Below are 20,627 nucleotides of genomic sequence, written 5' to 3' on the forward strand. Positions count from 1 at the left end.
GCAACAGCTTGGAGCCAATTGTGAAGACCCACTAGAGCCAATCAATGTCCTTGTCTCCCTCCCTTTGGACAAATGATTCCAGGAAACCTTGCATTTTCATGATGGTGTAGTGCCTGTCACCATTTCTCTCTTTCACACTGGTCCGTGGATATGTTGGTGTAGTGGTCTTGACAGGGAGGACCTGGGATAGAAGTTAGCTCTTCCCAGACACGTGTGCTGAGGCCTCCCACACTGAGGTGTCCCCAACAACACCTGTTAAATAGGGAGCCATTGTCAGCAGCAGTGAGGAATGCAGCCAGTAGGGGGAGGTTGCCTTGCTCATGTCCTCCGCCCAGAGAGACATGATGCTCCTGGTAGAGTTGCCTCTGTCACTAGGTAGGCATGGCTAAGCAAACACAACACCAGGGTACTGGTTGCAACACAGTGGACCCAGCAGCTGGCGTCTTCTTCGACACTAATCTAGGGAAATGGTCCTTGGTGTCCAGCAATATCTCACTTGGAGATGAGTAGGAAATACACACCTCTGGAACCCCAGGATGGTGCCTGATTGTTGGTCTCTGCAGGGAGACTGACCTTTTATGGCACTGGTAACTTAGGATGGGGGTTTCTGGCAACACCTGGCATCAGCCCAAAGCAAAGCTACAGACCACCAGCAAGCTCCAGCTCCTTCCCAGAGCAGCTGAGATGTGGGGGTGAGGAACGAGTGAGCCATTCTCAGTGCTAACACATTGTTGGAGGGCAGCATCTAGACCCCCAATCCCATCCCTGGGGACAAATGTGTTGGGGACCACAGCTGTTGTACAAAATTAAGAACATGTAGACTGTATCCTGCTGAAAGAATAGGCAAGAGCCATTGCTCAGGAGGTGGACAGGCGGCTCCCTAGGCATCTGAGCTCTGGCTTTGGATACATGAGATGCATGGGGCCCTCCTGACTCAAGGTGGTGTTTCAGTGCACCCCCAACAAAGGAAATGGAGGCACAGGATTTATGACTCACAGGGCCCAGAAGCAAGGGTACACAAGGACCTTGGGAAGGGCAGGCCTCCTTCCCACATTCCCAGTGATCAGGACATAGAAAACAGGGTAGCAAGTACCTGGTTACTTGAGAATGGATGGGGCTGAAGTCCCTAACTTTTCACAGGCTCACCTCTGTGTGGTTATTCGAGAAGGCTCTCAGAAAACCCAAGTGGGAATCCTAGGCAGATCCTTATCTAAGGTTAAACTCACTGAAAAGTAGGCAAGAGAAAGAGAGCAGGGATTCACATTCATCGGGCTCCAACTGGATGCCAGAGTCATCCACAGGCACTTGTGCCTGCCTTTCTGATTCATTTCATTGGGTGCTCCATTCAGTCTCATGGTCTCAGTCTCCCGCATTTGGAAATTTTGTCTCCAGGGAGGCACAGCTTGTGCTAGGTGGAACCTAATGCCAGTCCCCTTCCCTCACAGCCCACAGACACCCCAGTGTGGAACAGGCAGTGTGGGTGGGTGGTAGCCCTCCATTATCCTGAACCCACATTGGGACTGGGGGAAGACAGATTACCTGGAGAATGAGAAAATGTTCAGTGTGCAACCGCACAGTTTTGGAGACAACTCATGAATTTGTCCCTGAAAGAGCTTGTGTGAACGTCTCTTAATTCTGGAAGCATATACCTCAGTTCAAGACCCAGATGCTGACTCAGGTCCCCTGCTCATAATCTCGGGCTCAGTTTGGGCTCTTGGAAGCTTAGATATATACGTAGAGGCCACAAGCATGCAGTTTTTAAGTTTTATTTCAGCGTTCTGGTCAGTGAGCCATGAGAGATGTGTGTCAGAGCCTGTTGTGCCTGTGGACCCCTGTGTCTTCTGCAGACCCCCGAAACGTGGGTGTCAGCTCTGCAGCCTCATTACTGTTATTTTCACATATGTACCAGTTTGATTGTCTATAGTTGTTCAGCAGTTAGGAGGCTAATGATGGATTGTCGTCAGCAACAATCAGTCCCTTAACTTTCTTGGGGTTGATAATTTGACATTTGTGGCGACACCACAAGGAATGCAGCTATTATGGCTTAAATGGGACCAAAAACTGCTCTGAGATATAACAGGGATTCATGAGTTTTCCTGACTGGCCGCATTCTTCTTGGAGGGGTCCACTGTCTGTGCTCCCACCAGTGCCTCGTCCAGTGCACCATGGAGGATCCCAGCTTATGTAGCAATGGCATTTCCTGTTATTGTTGCATGACCCTCTGTGACTGCATTTCTCCGGGATACAGTCATAGTTCAGGTGAGCCACACTGCCAGTGCAGTAGGTGTCTTGACAGAACTTTTTATGAGCATAGGGGGTACCAGTTCTCACATGACCAATATCGGTTGTGCTATGACATTAACCCAGCTGCAAACACCAGAACCCTGAGATCTCAGACGGGTGGAATCCAACATGCTCTTGCAGCTGAGGGAGATGTGTGACAATCCTACACTGCAGCCTTCCACACGGCACATCTGTGTGGGAACAGGGTTCAGTGTTGAAATCCCCAGGATCTTCTGCAGTGTCATTTTTCATTTATGGTATAGCAGACATCTTCACCTTTCCAGAATTTTTGCAAAGATTTCATGGCAGTGCATAGTGCGGTCAGTGCAGTTCCCATGATAGCAGCAGCCCTCTTCAGTGCACGCGGTTCCATCTTGCATACGGAAGTCATCAGGGCATGACAAGGACACCCCACGGCAGGACTCTGGAAGATCACATATATTTTGGATTGGCCTGCCAAGTGTCCCAGCATCGAAATAGGTGCAGTTTGTATAGCATCTGCCTGTATTACATTTGTCCCCAGGGGTTAAAATACAATCACTCATACAGCATAGATTGCTATAGCACTGCTCTAAGGAGCTGCAGTCACAATGCTTGCCTGGGTCAGCTAAGTAGTTTCCGAAATGATTGTGGGTCAGGCTTTTATTTCAATGCACCATTTTGATGTTGAAGAGGCAATTGCCTAATCTGCCATGCATTTTGTGCTGCATAGGAATGAAGGAACACTTACTGAAAGCTTCAGGTATACAAGGGAATTGGGTCCTAATGCAGTTGGACCTTTTCTGGTAAGCATATTCATCAGTGTCAACGCACAAACCAATATATTTTGCAATCTGATGTGTTGCTATGACAGACAAGAGTAAATAATATCTGCCTAAATAACCCATCATGATAGGGCTTTGTGGATGGCACATACTACATACAACTGGACTGAAATTAACTTCATGGGATCCATCTCAAATCGCAACTAAGGATGAATGTGGTTTAAGAATTCGAAAACCCTTGGACTCATAGTATAAAAAAAAAAGGACTCTGATGCAACACATATTTGCCCATGTTAGCTGGATCTCTCTCATTATAAATTATCATGAAACCAATATAGTAACTTACACGAATCCCATGAAACAATGAGTCAATTAAGCTAACTAGTCTTATTAAGAATTAGGCACATTTTGACACGTGGTTGACACGTGGTTGAACACACTGTATATTGTTTAGGGTCTGAGAGCAAAATTCCGTGATGGGATGACTACAGCTTACTAGAGATCCTGAGCACTGCACTGGTATTTGCTTGAGGAACAGGGGTCCCTATCCTCCTTATATCCCAGGTTATAAGTAGATCCCATTGCATTGGTGGCTGGCACTCTCTGAGAAACAATATGTTCAAATGTTGGGAATCGCTGACGCGTCTGATTTCATAGGCAAGGTCATCCAACTTCATGAAACCTTCAAGGTCCTGATAGCACGTGTCCATGGTGACCATGGAAAGAGGAATCTCCTCCTGGTAGCTAAGGTAGTAACAGTCTGGAGGCATGGAGGAGTAGTCCATCTGCAAGATTCCCTGATCATCCTGAGTCATCATCAGCAGATGTCTGGACATAAAGGGTTTCTTTGGCCACATGTGGATAACGGGTCTCTTGTCCCAAAACACAGGCTACAGGACAGCCAACCAGTCATCTGAATGCCCTTGCTGTTGTGCAGCTCCTTCTTTGTAATTACCACCTCAAGGAGATGTAGAGCCATGAGGGACGACCTTGAGAACCCTGGACAGGAGCCAGCACTGCCCAGAGTGCAAACTGCAAGAGGGACGCCCTCAAGGTGACCTGGCCCTCTGCCACCCTCATGCCCCTGCTCAGGGACATCTGCCAGTGAGAGTGGATAAATGGAGGATCCTCAGCAAAGTGAGGTCTAGGCCATCTGACAGAACAGAGGGCTGTAGTGGGTGGCCAGCACCCTGCACCTGGGATCCACTTGTGGGGTTAGGTAACAGTCCCAGGGTGTGGCATTGTGTGACCCTGCACAACAGTTCAGCTGGGGTGGATGTGGGAGAAGCAGGTGAGCCAGTTCAAGCGTGCTCACATGGACATAGTAAGGACTTGGACCCAGAGACATGGCTCTATTCAACACATTCCATCTTTCCTCCAGCTAGTGAATATGGGATATGAAATTTTAACACCCTGAACTTCTCTACCAATTCCATGTCCTGTGGTACTGCTGGGTCACTTTCTATGGATGACTACTTTTCCTCATTATGGAGACCAATGCTTCCTACTTCCTTGGGATGTGGAGGTGGACATTGTCAATTTTACCTTTATAGGTGACTAAAAAAATAGCTTTGTCGTTTTTCATGTCTCATTCTGGTTAGACATTAGTTTTCAAGCCATTTGATCCTTTTGGTTTTTGGTTTGAAGTTTCCTCTGAGTTTACTGAGGAAACATTTCCCAGTATTCTATGTCATGATTGGTGAAGTACAAGGTTGTATTTTAGTATTTTTTTATGCCATCTGGTGAGAACAGAAAGTACTGCTGACCATGTGTGAGCCCCAGGGGTTTTCCACTCTAATCCCTTGTTGGGGTTCTTTCCTGGCCTCTGGCAGTCTCCTCCCATGCATGTGTGGTTCCCTCCTCAGCTGGAGATGCCAGGGAGTTGAGGTAACTTTGGCAGCTTGCACCATGGAGTCTGCACATGATCAAAAGATGTTATCAACCATGGAACTCCTTGTTTGATTAAATATGCTCTCCTCCTTTACAACCCCCTGCGTCAGGGAGAAACGTCAGAGTTGGTTTTGGACAGGAGTCTGCATTCTCACCAGCAGCTGGCCTTGTGCATAAAGCTCAAATTCCTTTCCTACCAAAACTAAACACTTTGAACGTTGAGCTTTCCAGCAACAGGCCAGCTGATTCGGTTTTTGATAACAATAAAACAGAGTGGAGTGGCAGTTGCCAGGGGCTGGCCGCGAGGCCAATGAGGGTTAATATCAAGGGAGTGTGATTTTCTTTATGGAAGACGACTAAGTTCTGGAGGTCTTCTCCACAACATTTCATGTGTAGTTAACAATATTGTGCTGTACGGTTAAAATTTAGCGAAGAGGGTGGATCTCAGTTTCAGTGAGATCTTACCGCAATACACTAGTTTTGCTTCTCACACAAAGTATGCATGGACACACACTCTGTACTGATAAGTGAAAATAATTTTAAAAAATTACATACTTGGATTCCTAACCCTGGGATAAGCAATTACAAATGACCTCTTCCATTCCCTAGGTTGCCTTTTAGTTTTGTTTATTGTTTCCTTCACTGTGCAGAAGCTTGCTATTTTGAGGTACTCCCAAGAGTTCATATATGTATGTATTTAATTTTCTTGTAATATTTTTAATTTAAATTTAAATGTGTTAACCTACAGTGTAGTATTGATTTCAGGTGTAGAAGTTAGTGATTCATCACGTACATATAACACCCAGTTCTCATCTCAACAAGTGCCCTCCTTAATGCCTTTCTCCCTTTTAGCCCCACTTCCCTACTTCCCCTCAGTTCTCTGTATTTAAGAGTCTCTTCCTGTTTCTTAGCTCTCTGTTTTGGTCTTATTTTATTTTTCCTTCCCCTATGTTGTGTTTCTTATATTCCACATATGAGTGAAATCATAAGGTATTTGACTTTTTCTTACTGACTTATTTCACTTAGGTTAATACGTTGTTGTTCCACCCACATTGTTGTAAATGAGAAGATTTCATTCTTTTTGATGGCTGAGTAATATTCCATTGTATATATTTACCACCTCTTCTTTATGCGTTCATCTCCTGATGGATATTTGGGCTCTCCCACAATTTGCTTATTGTTGATAGGGCTGCTATAAACATTGGCGTCCATGTGCCCCTTGGAATCATCATTTTGGTATCCTTTGGATAAATACCTAGTAAAACAGTTGCTTGATCACAGGATAGTTTTATTTTTAATTTTTTTGAGGAATGTCCACACTATTTTCCAGAATGGCTGCACCAGCTTGCATTGCCACCATGTTAATTTTAGCCATCCTGACAGGTGTGAGGTGTTATCTCATTGTGGTTTTGATTTATGTTCCCTGATGAGGAGTGACAATGAGCCTCATTACACGTGTCTTTTCGCCATCTGGAAGTCTTCTTTGAAAAATGTCTATTCATGTCTTCTGACCATTTCTTCACCAGATTATTTGTTTTTTTCAGGTGTTGAGTTTGATAAGTTCTTTATAGATTTTGATACTAAGCCTTTTATCTGATATGCCATTTGCAAATATCTTCTCCTATTTTGTCAGTTGCCTTTTAGTTTTGTTGATTGTGTCTTTGCTGTACAGAAGATGTTTATCTTGAGGTCCCAATAGTTCATTTTTGCTTTTGTTTCCCTTGCATCTGGAGACATGTCCAGTAAGAAGTTGTTCTGACCGCGGTCAAAGAGTTTGTGCCTGTGTTTTCCTCTAGGATTTTGATGGTTTCCTGTCTCACATTTAGGTCTTTCATCCATTTTGAATTTATTTTGTGTGTATTGTAAGAAAGTGGTCCAGTTCATTAGAGTTTCCTGTTTCTATCCAGTTTCCCAACACCATTTGTTGAAGGGACTGTCATTTTTCCATTTGATATTGTTTCCTGTTTTGTCAAAGATTAGTTGACCATATTGTTATGTCTCCATTTATGGGTTTTCTACTCTTTTCCATTAATCTATGTGTCTCTTTTTGGGCCAGGATGTACTGTCTTGACGACTACAGCATTGTAATATAACTTGAAATACAGAATTGTGATGCCTCCATTTCTTTTCTGTTTTAGGATCGCTTTGGTGTTCATGTCTTTTGTGGTTCCATGATAATTTTAGAATTATTGTTTCTAGCTCTGTGAAGAATGCTGACATTATTAGACAGGGATATTTGCATTGAATTCCTTGCATTGAATGTCTAGAATGCTTTGGGTAGTATCAACATTTTAACAATGTTTTTCTTGCAATCCATGTGCATGGAATATTTTTCCATTTCTTTGTGTCTTTTTCAATTTGTACCATAAATGTCCCACGTTTTTCAGAGCAAGCTCTCGTAATTCTTTACTGGGGGTTATTTCTAGGTATCTTATGGTTTTTGGTGTAATTGTAAATGGGATAAATTCCTTGATTTCTCTTTCTCCTGCTTCATTATTGTTGTATCGAAATGCACAAATCTCTGTATGTTGATTTTGTATGCTGCAGCTTTACTGGTTTATTGTATCAGTTCTAGTGGGTTTTTTTTTGGTCGAGTTTTTCAGTTTTTCTGTATATAGTATAAAATTCAATTCCAAAACTGAATGATCCTATTAAAAAAATGAGCAGAAGGCATGAATAGACTTCCCAAAATGCAACATACAGATGGCCAATAAACACTGAAAAGATGTTCAACATCACTCATCATCAGGGAAATATAAATCAAAACTACAACGAAATATCAACTCACTCCTGTCAGAATGACTAAACTCAACTACACAAGGAACAACAGGTGTTTGTGAGGATACAGAGAAAGAGGAACGCTTTTGCACTGCTTGTGGGAATGGAAGCTGGTGTAGCTTGTCTGAAAAACAGCATGGGGGTTCCTCAAAATGCTAAAAATATAACTACCTTATGATTGATCAATTGAACTACTAGGTATTTACCCCAAAGATACAAAAATACTCATTTAAGGGGATTTCAACTGTCTGTTTCTACACAGCAGCCCTATCAAAAATAGCCCAGCTATGGTTAACAGTCCAAGTAAGCATTGACTCATAAATGGATAAAGTATATGTGGTATATCTACACACACACACACACACACACACACACACACTCATACTCATACACTGGAATGTTTCTCAGCCCTGAAAGGAATGACATTTGCTATTTGTAATGATATGGATGGAGCTAGAGAGTATTATGCTAACTGAAACAAGTGAGAGAAAGACAAATATATTATTTCATTCATATGTAGAATTAAAGAAACTTCAAAAAGGAAATGGGACAAATAAGAGAGAAGAGCTGCACCAAGAAATAAACTTTTTTCAATGTTTTAAAATTTATTTTGAGATAGAATGGGGGAGGGGCAGAGAGGGAGGGAAGGAGAATTCCAAGCAGCCTCTGTGCTGTCTGCAGAACCCAAAATGGGGCTTGATCTCACGATCCATGAACCCAAATCAAGAGTCTTAGACTTAACCCATGGAACATATAAACCCAACAAAACAGATTCTTACCTATACAAAACAAACTTCTGGTTACCAGAGGGAAGGTGGGAGGAGGGCTGGGGAAGTAGTTGATGGGGTGGCAGGGCTGCACTCATAATGAGCACTAGGTGTAGTATGGAAATGTTGAATCACTATATTTTACACCTTAAAGTAACACTACATTGAATTTTTACTATGTGGAATATGAATAAAATCTCAAACGATGTATTTACAGTGTCTGCAAATGGCCTTGTTGGCATACAGCCCATGAAGAAACATTTATTCCAGAAAATACACTGACAGATGGAAAAGCTAGAATTTTGAGCTAAGGTATGTGCCTTTCCTTCCCCACCCCAGCTCAGCAAATAGAAACTCCAGTGCAAGGAGCTGGGACTATAGGCATGTGCCACTGAGCCTGGCTGCAACCTCCCCTCCAGACTGTTGCAACCAATACACAGGGTTCCTGGTGACCAGCTCCTGTTCAGAGGACTCTTTCCCAGAGGGACAGGATGTCAGTGACCCTAAGCTGTTTGCTGTTGAGGCCAAGCCCCAGCAGGTGCCACTGAGATGTGGGACTCACTCATTGTTTGCAGCCCCACTCCCAGGATGGAAACTCTGCCCTGGGCACAGTCCACTAGGGATCCTGGGAGCCTGGTCGCCCCAGACCTGACTTGTATGGCAGGGGTCTCATGCCACGAGGACAAGCAAGCCTCAAAGAAGTGCAGCTGCCACTCACGCCTAAACTGAGCCCTTATTTTGTCCCCACCTGCAGCTGCAGAGTTTTGCCCAGGGCAGGGGGGTGCTGGAGCAATCCACTAAACCAAGGTGCAAATCTGTTCCGGTACAACTGACCTCATTTACAGATGAAGGTGAGGAAGGACTGGTCCTCATGTTGTGGGAGAGTCAGGTGCAGGAGACAGATGGTTTCAGTGGAGTATTCCTAACCTACTCCTCCTCACCTGCAGGAGAGAGCTAGAGCCAGGGACAGTGGAGGGAACATCTCCTGTCAGAACACATGTCAGATTATGGCCTCAACAACTCCCCAATCAGAGGAGTCCGAGGTTGTAGGGTTTAGTCTGTGGAGAGTTGAAACATGAGAGCATTGTTGAGCTCAGGACAGCATTCAACATGAGGCAGAGGAACTTATCATGTGAGTGTTGGGCAGAAAGAGATAAAGAAATCCAGCCAAACACTGTCACCCTGGGCTGGCTGTGTGAATGTCCCAGGCCACACCACCTCTGTAGTCTTTGAGACGACTTCCCTTCCCTCATATCATGTCTTTGAGGTTCTCCTGGTTTCAATTCTGCATCAATATCATCACATTTCTGGGGCAAAGCATCCCATTGATGGAAGTTTCATACTTGGTTTATTCCTTTCTATTTAGAAAGACTTTTGCCTATTCTTACCTTCTAACACTAAGATGCTATAAATATTTACATACCATTTATTTTGTGAGCATGGGATGTCACTCTGGAGCAGACACGCGTGAGTGGTATTTCCAGGTTACATGTTAAGTCATCCATGTATAATTTCATAAGCAACAGCCAATGGTTTTCCAGAGCTGGTGTTCATTTTTCATTCCTACCTGCAGTGTTTGAGGCCCCACGTGTGCTGGATGCTCACCTGGATGGTGTTGCCAGTGTTCCCTTCATACCTGAGCCCTCAGGATGAGTGCATAGGGCATCTATTGCATTCTTGATTTGAATTTCCTTGACAGTCGATGGTGTGAGGAGTCTTCTCCAGTCTATACCTGATGTGTCTACAACCTCTAGGATGGGATGTTTACTACGCAAGGCTGTGCTTGTTTTATAGAGGGTTGTTTCTTTCTTCCTAATGACTTATGGGGGCTCTTAGCATATTCAGGATGCAAGTCCCTTGGTGTTATGCAATTGTGAAATTGTCTCTCCCCTCTGTAAACTTGTCTTACTGCTATTGATTGTCCCTGTTCAAAAAAAGTTTATTTGATTTTGAACAAAGCCCATTTATACTATTTCTTTTTATGGACCTTTGGTTCTTAGGTATAATTTTGGTTTTCATAATGATTGATTGCTTGTGACTGATAATTTTTTTAAATTTTTATTCTTAGAGAGAGAGAGAGAGTGCAAGTGGGCGAGAGGCAGAGAGAGGGAGACACAATCTGAAGCAGGCTCTAGGCTCCAAGCTGTAAGCATATAAACTGACACGGGGCTCAAACCCATGAACCGTGAGATCGTGAACTGAGCTGAAGTCAGATGCTTAACTGACTGAGCCCGAGGCACCCCACTAATTTCTTGATTTACAATATAACTAAAATCTTTTTTTTTCTGGTTTCTCTCAATGCTGATTTGTTCCCTAACTGGTCTCTGGTCTCTGTTGTTTGTTTTTAAGTTTATAGTTTGTGGTAACTCATTTTCATGGCATGGTTTTTTCATAATATATGGAAATTCTGTTCTCATGCTGAAATTGAACTCACGTTTCACAAGATATGCTGTGTGTGTCTTTTTGGCCAGATTGTTCATCAGATTTGATCGATGTGCTCCGGGGCCAAAAAACACGTTAACCTTTCCAAGTTTTGGGGTTCTCTATTTGTCAGGAACCATTGGAGCTCTGTGCACAAAAGCAAGTTCGTGACTCAAGATGTTTCCTTCACAATTCTATGCGAAACGCTGAAAATTCATTCTGTGCATTGTCACTGTCAGACACTTCATGAATAGAACACACTGAAACTGTTTTATCATTTCCTGAAATTATTTTTTGTTTTGCATGTTTGGGAGTATAAGATTTCTTCTTCCTCCCAAGGGGAACTCATACTGCATTTGTGGAATTATTCCAGGCTTCTCATCTCCTAATGCTTTTGCAACGTGCTGTACAGTGTTTCACTAAGTGCATATTTAGGTTTATTTGTACTCTGCCAGTTTGGGTGATAGGAGCCCATGAGACAAGGCCTGCCACACATGGGTTTTTATTTGTCCCCAGTAAGTGATCAGTCCTATTGAACATTTATAGAACACATAGCCCCTCACTTTCCATGTACCAGAACCCGGGACATGCTTCTTTTCAAAGGTAAGGGAGAGGAATATAAGGAAGCGGAGCCAGAAAAGTCGCAGGAGGAAACCTGTAGCCTGGCAGGAATGGTCATCTCTCCACACTTTCCAGTTCTGCAGATGAGGGTCTCTGCTGTGGTCCAACCTGGGTTCTTGTGCAGGTGTCTGGACAAGCTGCCCATGGGATGTCGGCACAGTGGAGTTGGGAAGGGCAGCTATGGTTTGAATTCCAGCCCACCTGGAACCACTGTAAAAGTCATGAGTATGTTAATTAATGTCCACTAGCAGTTAGGGATAAAATGAGTAAATGCAAGAAGTTAGACTCACTACCTTAGATTCCGTGTTCACGACAATTTGTGACAATGTTTCTCCCTTCCTTTTTTTCCACTTTTCTAACTTTTTAAGTTTGTGTTTAAATTTTTATTAGATTACATACTGTGTGATATTAATTCCAGTAGTAGAATTCACTGATTCATCACCTACATTCACATCCAGTACGCATCAGAACATGTGGCCTACTTAATCCCCATCATCCATTAACGCATCCCCTACACCCCTGTCCTCCAGCAACCCTCACTTTGTTCTCTAACCTTAGAGTGTTTTATATTTTTTCTTGCTCTTTTTTCCCTTTCCCCTATGTTCATCTGCTGTGTTTCTTAAATTCCCCATATAAGTGAAATAATATCATGCTTGTCTTTCTCTGACTAACTTATTTCACTTAGCATTATATCCTCTAACTGCCATCAACATCTTTGTAAATGGCAAGATTTCATTCTTTTTTATGACTGAATAATATTCTAATGTATACATATAGCACATTCATCACTTGGTGGACTTTTGGTCTCTCTCCTCACTTTGGCTGTCATTGTTAGTGCTGCTGTAAACATTACAGTGAATGTGCCTCCTCAAATCAGAATTTTTGTATCCTTTGGGTGAATTCCTAGTAGAGCAATTGCTGGAGTGGAAGGTAGTTTCATTTTTAGGTTTTAAACTGTTTTCTGGAATGGTCCAGACACTTTGCATTCCCACCAAGAGTATAAAAGCGTTCCCTTTTCTCCTCATCCTCATCAATATCTGTTGTTTCCTGAGTTGTGAATTTTAGCCATTCTGAGAGTTGTGAGGTCCTATCTCATTATAGTTTTGATTTGTATTTCCCTGATGGTGAGTGATGATGAGTATTTTTCATTAGCCATCTGGATGCTTTGTTTGGAAAAATGTCTATTCATGTCTTCTGCCCATTTCTTCACTGGATTGTTTTGTATTTTGGGTGCTGAGTTTGATATGTTCTCTATAGATTTTAGATAGTAAGGCCTTATGAGATATATCATTTACAAATGCCTTTTTCAATTCTGTAGGTTGCCTTTTAGAGTAGTTGATTGTTTCTTTAGTTGTGCAGAAGCTTTTTATTTTGATGAGGCCCCAGTTGTTAACGTTTGCTATTGTTTCCTTTGCCTTCTGAGACAAGTGTAGTAAGAAGTTGCTATGGCCGATGTCAAAGAGGTTGCTGCCTGTGTTCTCCTCTAGGATTTTGATGCTCTCCTGTCTCACATTTAGGTCCTTCATCCATTTGGAATTAATGTATGTGTATGGTGTAAGAAAGTGTTCCAATCATTCTTCATGTCTTGTCCAGTTTTCCCAACACCCTTCATTGAGAAGACTGTCTTTTTTTTTTTCCATTACATAGTCTTTCCTACTTCTTTCAAGATGAGGTGACCATACATGTGTGAGTCCATATCTGGGCTTACTAGTCTGTTCTATTGATCTTAGTGTCTCTTTTGTGCTTGTAGCATACTGTCTTGAAGACTACTGCTATGAGTAACATTCCATAAGTCTCAAATTTTTCAAAATTCTCCTGTATCTTTGGTACATAGACATGTCAACAATACTTGCACCTTCAATATCCTGAACATTGACTGGTGTTTTCATTTCTTTGTGTCATCCTCAGTTCTTTAATCGTGTTTGTTTTTTTCAGAGTATAGATCTTTTAACCCTTTAGTTATCCTATTATTTTTGGTGCAATTGTAAAGGGGATGGAATTTTTTTGGATTTGTCTTTCTGTTCCTACATTAATACTATATACAAATGCAGTAGATTTTTGCATGTTGATTTTGTATCTTGTTACTTTGCTGAATTTGTGTATCAGTGCTTGCAATATTTGGTGGAGGCTTCTTGGGTTTTCTATATAGAGTGTAATGTCATTGTGAAGACTGAACGTTTGACTTCTTTCTTGCCAATTTGAATGCCTTTATTTCTTTTTGTTGTTTGTTTGTGAGGATAAGACTTCCAGTGCTATGTTAAGTAGAATGATGGGAGTGGGCATCCCTCTTGTGTTCCTGACAGTAGAGGAAAAGGTTTTTTCCTACTGTGGATAGTACCTGTGGGGTTTTCATATATGGTCTTTATGATGTTAAGGTATGTTTCCTCTCTGCCTTGTTGAGGGTTTTTATTAAGAAAGGTTGCTGTACTTTGTCAAATGCTTTTTTTATATCTATTGAGAGGATCATAGTTTTTATCCTTTATCTCATCGATGTGTTGTATGACATTGAGTCATTTGTGAATATTGAACCACCCTTACAACCAAGGAATGAATCCCACCTGATTGTGGTAAATGATAATTTTAACGTATTTTTGGATTCAAGTTGCAATTATTTTCTTGATAATTGTTGCATCCATGCTCATTAGGGCTAGTGGCTTTTAAGTCTCCTTTTTAGTGGAGTTTTGTTTGATTTGGAACCATGGTCATACTGTTCTTATAGAATGAGTTTGGAAGTTTTCTTTCCATTTCTATTATTTGGAACAGTTTGGGAAGACTAGAATATTCTATGCTACTTAAATAGATTATTTACACTCTTCTTTAAATATCAGGTAGAATTCACCTGTGAAGCCCTCAGGCCCTGTTCTTTTGTGTTTCAGTAGAGTTTTGATTACGGATCAATTGCTTTGTTCATTATCAGTCAGTTCAGGTTTTCTGTTTCTTCCTATTTCAATTACTGTAGTTTACATTACTGTAGGAATTTATCCAGTTCTTCCAGATTGACCAGTTTGTTGGCATATAAATTTCCAAAATATTTTCTTCTGATTGTATTTCTGTGCTATTAGTTATGATCTCTCATCTTAAATTTGTGGTTATATCTACTTAGTCCTTTCTCTTTTGTTTTTCTTAATTCTGGCCTTGGATTTATCATTTTTATTTATGATTCCAAAAACCAACTTATATTTTCAATGATCTGTCTAATGTTTTGTTTGTTTCTTTATCATTTGTGTGCTCTAATGTTTTTAATTTACCTTCTCCTGCTGGCTTTAGGGTTCATTTGCAGTTCATTTTCTAGCTTCTTTAGTTGTGAAGTGGTTGTGTGTTTGAGGTTTTTCTTCTTTCTTGAGTTTGGCCTGTATTGCTATATATTTCCCTGTTCCAACCGCTTTTGCTGCATCCAGATGGGGCACTGGCATGTTTTCATTTTAATTTGCATCTATGTGATTTTTTATTGCTTCTTAATTTCCTGAAAATCTCATTCATTCTTTTACCACAATGTTCTTTAACCTTAGGTATTAGTGGTGTTGCCAAAGTTTTTCTTGTGGTTGACTTCACGTTTCATAGTGTTTGGTATGAAAATGTGCATGTATGATCTCAGTCTTTTTGAACTTGTAGTGAGCTGATTAATACATAGTATGTGATCTGTTGTGGAGAATGTTGCATGTGCAGTCAAAAAGAATGAGTATTCTGTTGCTTTAGGGTGGAATGTTCTGAATATATCTGTTAAGTCCATCTGTCAGTGTGTCTTTCTAAGCCATTGTTTCCCTTATTAATTTTGCTTAGGTAATGTGTCCATTTCAGTAGGTGGAGTGTTAAAGTTCTCTATTATTATTCTTGTATTATTATCAATAAGTTTTTAATGTTTCTTATCAATTGATTTATACACTGGTGTATAAATATTTAAAGCTTTATATACTTTCGCTGTATAGTTCCCTTCATGATGATACACATGTCTTCCTCATTTCTTGTAACGGACTTTGGTTAAAATCTAGTTAAGTGTGTTATGAGTATGGTACACACTTCTTTTGACTCCATTAGCCTGATATATTTTTCTCCTTCCCTCACTTCCATCTACAGGTGGCTTTAGGTTGAAAATGAGTCTAGGGTAGTATGTACAGAAGGTCCTATTATTTTTTTTTCTTTTTTTTTTTTGTTTTTTAATCCATCTGATATCCTATGTCTTTTGATTGGAGCATTTATTCCATTTACATTTAAAGTGATTATTGATAGATATAAAATTTATGTCATTGTGTTACCTCTGAAGTCACTGTTTCTGGAGACTTTCTCTGCTTATTTCTAATCTTTGTTTCTTTTAGTCTTCCTTTACCACTCAAAGAGTCCCCTTTAATATTTCTTGCAGGGCTTGTTTAGAGGCCATGAACTCCTTTGGTTTTTACCTTTCTGGGAACTTCTATCTCTTCTTGTATCCGAATGACAGTCTTACTGGATAAAGTATTCTTAGATGCATAATTTTCAATTGAGCATGTTGTGGATATCATGTCATTCTTTCTGCCTGAAGGTTTTCTGTGATACATCATCCATAATCATTCTTTTTATCTTCCTCTTTAGTTAGTGACGTCTTTTGTCTTGGTGCTCATAGGGTTTGTCTTTTTCTGTGTATTTTGCCAATTTTACTATGATATGTCTCAGTGTTGGCCTGCCATTTTTTATTTTAATGGGAGTTCTCCGTGCCTCCTAGATGTGTATGTCTGTTTCATTCCCCAGTTTGGGAATTTCCCATGGAAATTCACTCATATACACCTCTTCTTTTTCTCCCTTTTTTCTCCGACTGGCTTGAAAAGCAATTTATTACACATTATGGAGCTGCAGAGTTCCCTCAGTATATGATTTGTGATGAAAATATTTTAATTTTTCTCTTATTTTCTGGCTTCAATTTCCCCCATATTTTTATACTTCGATGTCACTTACCCTCATTCATCGCTTCTTTCTGCTGAGGTCATGATACACAAGTCATTTCACATCTTAGTTTTACAGTAATTTTAAAATTTAGTCATGACTAGTGTTTTAGGTCTTTTCTATCTGCAGTAAGGTTTTTTCACTCATGTCTACCTATGCTTTCCTCAAGCACAGCAATTATCCTTATGATGGTTTTTAAAAATTCTATTTCCTTGTGAGAGTTTTTAGAAATTCTGTTTGAGGCATATTAGTTATATGTGTTTTAATAATATCCCTGGCAATGACCTTTTATTGTTTTTTCTTTTGGGACGAATTCCTCCATCATGGTGTATATCTATGTCTCCACTTGCTTAAGTGTTTTAGAAAATCCTGTTATGTTTTCTGTTTCTGAGAGTAGTGTCTTTATTGATAAGTGTACAATTACTGTTGAGGGCTTGCCACTTTAGGAAGCATCTGTTGCACATTCTGTGTGCACTGTGCAGTCGTGTGTTGGCTGCTCTGTCCCTCAATGAGTCCTCTGCAGTTTCTCATTGTCTCATGTGTGAGTTTTTAGACATTGTCCTACAATGTTTGTAGTTTTATCTAGGTGAGTTTGTTCTGCTGTAAAGAGGCTAATTCCCTATTTCCCCAAGAGTGAAGCTATGCCTCACTATAGGGTCAATAGACTTGGTGCCTGTGGGGGTATATGTGGTCTTTGGAGGAAGGGACACAATGCAGGTCTGATTTCCAGGCACTCTTTCCCTAGAAAGGAAGCGCCTGAGGAAGGCAAGGGTGGTGGATCTTGGTGTCGGTGGCTCATCTTCCACTGGGGGCTGTTGTGCTGCTCACTGAACTCTGTCCATGATGATTGGTGGGAAGAAATATTGGCATCAGCTCCCTGTCTAGTCCCTTGAGTTGGAGTTCCCAGCCTCCCCTGTTCAGGAAGCCCTCCCACAGAGAGAACAATCTGTACCTGTGGGTCCCAGGCTTCCATCAGAACCCTGCCTTCACCCTGTCTGTGTCCAAACCATTGGCCCACCTGGTGGCACAGGGCTCTTATGTTTTATCTCAGGAGCTCTAGCTGGGTTTGAAAACTCCAAATTGTATGAACTCAATATGACAGGGACCCCACTGATCCTCTGGGAGAGGGTCTCGCTGTGCTGTGCCTGGAGCTGGTTATCCCAGAAGGGCAGTTGCATGAACACTAGGGGCTTGGAGTTCATGGTGGGGAACAACGAGAAGGCAGTGTTCAGTTAGCTGCTCTCAGCAGAGGCTCCTATATTAATGACCAGGGCAGTGCAATTGTGCCTGTCAGCTCTCCTGCCCCACGAGAGGCAATGCACCCTTTACGAAATGCACCCTGAGAAGGAAACTGTCTCTCCCCAAGTCTCCCAGGGGATACTCAGACCACAATTCTCTCTATGAAACTCTGCCCTCCTTCACCACAGAAGCACAGCTATGCCCACCAGGTTCCATGCCAGTGATGGCATGGACTTCTAAATCTTCAGTCTTTGAACTGCACATTTACAGGAGGTTGAATTGTCATGATTACGTTTATGTGTCACCTTGACTGCATCATGGGTGCCCAGACTCCCCACTGTTTCTGTGGATGTCTGTGATGTGTTCCAGAAGAGACTGGCATTTCTATCCATGGTTTCTGTCTGCCTGGGCATCACCCATTCCATTAAGGTTCTGAATAAAATCTGATGCAGACGTAGGAGGAATTCCTTCAGTTTTACTTCCCATGTGTGTGTTTGAATTGGAACATTGGTCTCCTATGGTCCTTGTTCTGAGAGTTACATCATCAGCTCTCCACGTTCTGAGACTGACACTAGTTCAGAATCAGATGAGAATTACAACCACTGGTTTTCTGGGTCACCAGCATGTGAGAGTGGAATGTGGGGCTTATCAGGTGAATTTAGTCATTAAAACCAGTTTCTTGGTTTCTGTTGCTCGGGAGAATCCTGACTAATACATGGAGATGAATTATCTCTTCTTTAGAGGAATTGGATAAAGCTGTAGCTCATTTAAAGTCCTGAGTAGCAAGTGCCAGGAGGAAAGTTTCAGGTTGTTTGATTGGGACAACTGCTGGGTGAAGTTAATGGGGAGCTGTGGGATCTTGTGGTCCTAGCTGCACAGGGAGTGCATCTGAGACTCCTGTAAAGGTTCAGCTGTTGTGCCTCAAGAAATCTGTAATTCACTCATGTTCAGGGAACCGGAGGAAGAAAGTGCAAACAACTGTGTCTATGTGCATGTTAGGGTAGTTTTCCTATGACAACACAGTTGGTAATTCAGTGAGTTAATAGGTAAACACAGAATCCTGTGTCCAGGGAGGCTCCCTGGGGAAACTGCTGTGTGGACAGGAAGCCCCAGACCCTGACAGGAAACCTGCCTGTAACCTCCATCTGCACCTGCTCCTGGAACACAAACCAGCATTGTGACGTAGTGTGCGCCCCCTGGTGGTGCTGATCCCCTCCTGCAGGGAGGTTTGTGTCTGGGCTCCCAGTGAGGTCCCCTCACTGTGTCTCTTGCACAGTAATATGTGGCCATGTCCTCGAGCCCTCAGGTTGTTCATCTGCAGATAGAGCGTGTTCTTGGCGTTGTCTCTGGAGATGGTGAATCGGCCCTTCACGGAGTCTGTGTAGCTTGTGCTACTTCCATCAGTATTAATATATGCGACCCACTGCAGCCCCTTCCCTGGAGCCTGGCGGACCCAGCTCATCCAACAGCTACTGTATGTGAATCCAGAGGCCCACACAGTGAGTCTCAGGACCCCCCAGGCTTCACCGATCACCCTCCAGTACTCCACCAGCTTTGCACGTCAACTACTGGACACCTGCAAGACACAAGACATCTTCATCAGGAAACTGTCACACATCCACTGTTTCTCACTCTTATCCACTCACATACTCAGTGTCTCCCATTCACCATGAATTACCTTTTAAAAGAGCAACCAGGAACATCCAGCCAAGCACAAACTCCATGGTGAGGTGTCTGTTCTTTCCTGATCAATGAATGGAAACACCTGGGACTCCCAGGGCTGGGGCTCCTCTCCCAGCTGCAGAGTCTGCGATGGGCTGGTTTTATCAGCACAGTGAGGGCCCTATTTGCATGTCCTCTGTCATATATATCACACTGCAGACTTAGATTTGATTCTTTAAAAGTGAACGACAGAGTTAGGGACGCACTTGTAGTGTAGTTTGTATAGATGGTGCTGTGAAAATATGAATAATTCTAATCAGTGAGCACAGGTATATTTGCAGTCCTGTGTGCATTTTTACAGGTCTGTCATCAACATAGATCATTTTCACTCTACAAGTATTTTACATACTTTTTGAAGTTTAACCCAAAAATACTTTATTCTGTGCCATTTTCACTTGTATAATTTTATTATTTATTTTGCATGTATTTCCATGCTGGTGTGTAGAATCACAGGTGATTTATTTTTATTTATTTTCTTTGTTCATTTTGCATCCTGCACTTTTCCTCATTTAAAAAAACTGGTTATAATATTTTTTTGTGGTATCTCTAGGGTTTTGTTATGTTTAAGATCAATGTCATCTGCAAACAAATAATTTTCCTTCCTCCTTACTGATTTAAATGTCTTTTATTTTTTTTTATTGCCAAAGTTTGTAGGTACTTCCAGTTGTAGGAGAAGAATTCTTTTCCCTTCTGGGTTTTCACTTGGTATAAGGATTCAATTGACATGAGACTGATCTAACGGGGAGGATAAATTTCATTTTGCAAGTGCATGGCCTTCCTAATGATATGACACCCAGAGAATGAACAAAGCAGGTGGCACTTGTGACTTTCAGACAACAAAACATTGGATTTGGCAAGAGTTAAGGCAAAGGTGTGGGTTTGGGGTATTTAATTTGTCAACAAGTAACTAGGTTTGTTTTCACAGCCTTCTTGTCCCTGTGTTTCTTATTCTGGTGCTAAGGATGGTCCTCCCCTCCTGGTACAGGGAAGGGAGTTTTCCCAAGGGAGATTTATTTCCTGATGTGAAGGGACAAACGAGGGTCTGATGTCCTTGGACTTGCTGTTTCTCATGTGACTTTCATCCAAATAAGGACTGTGACACGATGATATGGTTTGAGGCAGCATGTTTATTCTTCACGTTATCATGTGGAATTCTTCTATTGGGATGACCATCATTGCCTGGCTCCTGATGTGGCAGGAATGGTTTTAGTATTTTACTGTTCAATAT

At 41.8% G+C, this 20,627-nt stretch overlaps 2 pseudogenes; both read right to left on the reverse strand.

Annotated features, from left to right (window-relative positions):
- Positions 1 to 1,978: 1,978 nt before the first annotated feature.
- LOC128313738 (disintegrin and metalloproteinase domain-containing protein 24-like) lies at positions 1,979 to 4,680 on the reverse strand (annotated as a pseudogene).
- LOC106978243 (immunoglobulin heavy variable 3-74-like) lies at positions 4,192 to 19,401 on the reverse strand (annotated as a pseudogene).
- Positions 19,402 to 20,627: the final 1,226 nt, after the last annotated feature.

This window comes from Acinonyx jubatus, unplaced genomic scaffold (genome assembly GCF_027475565.1).
Source record: "Acinonyx jubatus isolate Ajub_Pintada_27869175 unplaced genomic scaffold, VMU_Ajub_asm_v1.0 scaffold_21, whole genome shotgun sequence".
NCBI lineage: Eukaryota > Metazoa > Chordata > Mammalia > Carnivora > Felidae > Acinonyx > Acinonyx jubatus.